The 606-nt window shown below is 74.6% G+C and overlaps 1 protein-coding gene across 1 annotated transcript in view; it reads right to left on the reverse strand.

The window, feature by feature from the left end:
- The window catches only part of DPYSL5 (dihydropyrimidinase like 5), a 77,874-nt gene extending 77,342 nt beyond the window's left edge, over nucleotides 1-532 (reverse strand). Inside the window, exon 1 of the mRNA XM_008049200.1 lies at nucleotides 471-532. The gene's annotated coding sequence lies outside the window, so the exon portion shown is untranslated. The remainder of the gene's footprint in view (nucleotides 1-470) is intronic.
- Between the last annotated feature and the right edge of the window lie 74 nt (nucleotides 533-606).

The following is a 606-nucleotide window of genomic DNA, read 5'->3' on the forward strand; positions in this document are numbered from 1 at the left end:
TCAGACGTCAGCCCCCTCCCCGGGCCCAGGGCGTCGCCTCCGCCGCCCCAGCTCGGTGCTACGGCGGACTCCAGAGCAGGGACCCAGCAGACGGACCCGGCGCGGCGCCCGCTCCGGCCGGGCAGCGGCGGGAGGCCTTTGTGGCTCCGGCAGGTGCCCGGAGGCGGGGTGGACCGAGGGAGCATATCTGGGCAGTGGGGACCCGGGGCCGAACGGGTCCGCGGCCAGAGCCGACCCGCCCGCCTTCCGACGGTTCAGCGCTTCCCGACGCACGAGGCAGGGCGCGAAACCCTGCAACCGAGCCGCCTCCTCTGCAGCCCTGCGAGCACGTATTAAACGCCTACTGTGAGCAAGGTGAGCGAGGACCTCCGCACAGAGGACCCGACTGGAGCCCCCGCTTAACCCGATGGCCCCTCCCGACCCCGAGCCGCACCTCTCGCCGGCCCCCTGCGGCCGGGCCCCAGGCGCACCCGGTCCCCGCCCTTTTGTCCGCCTCACGGAGAAGCAGAAAGGGGAGGTGCGCGTCCCCGCCCGGGAGGGGAAGCCCACGGAGCCCCCCGCCATCACCCACTCCTCCGGGACGCTGCGGCCGCAGGGCTCCGTGGG

Source organism: Carlito syrichta, unplaced genomic scaffold (genome assembly GCF_000164805.1).
Source record: "Carlito syrichta isolate Samal-C Ts95f unplaced genomic scaffold, Tarsius_syrichta-2.0.1 Scaffold130695, whole genome shotgun sequence".
NCBI classification, from domain to species: domain Eukaryota; kingdom Metazoa; phylum Chordata; class Mammalia; order Primates; family Tarsiidae; genus Carlito; species Carlito syrichta.